This window comes from Gavialis gangeticus, unplaced genomic scaffold, assembly GCF_001723915.1.
Source record: "Gavialis gangeticus isolate Ggan-Ray unplaced genomic scaffold, GavGan_comp1, whole genome shotgun sequence".
Classification (NCBI taxonomy): Eukaryota; Metazoa; Chordata; order Crocodylia; family Gavialidae; genus Gavialis; species Gavialis gangeticus.
Window position 1 is genome coordinate 7,030,762 of NW_017729032.1, and position 334 is coordinate 7,031,095.

Here is a 334-nt window from a genome sequence, read left to right on the forward strand (position 1 = left end):
GGCCGCCCCCCCCCCCCCCCAGGAATTCAGGCCAGAGCTGGGACCCCCACTGCCTCTGTATGCCCTGCCACTGCTTCCCAGCAGTCCCTTGTCCCGCCCACCCCCTCCATGCCACTTCTTGCCTTCTTTCCCCATCTGCCACACTCCTCATTACCTTTGCTGTGTGCTGGTAGGCTCCGTTCTTGCTGCAGCCTGAAGCAGGGAGCACTTGCTCCAGCTTGGCCCCATAGCACCAGTACTGGCTTCATGCCATTGCTATGGGGCCAGGCTGAAGCCAGGCTGCAGCAAGGGGACAGCCAGCCAGGAAAAGGTAAAGCGGGGAGTGGAGGGGCAG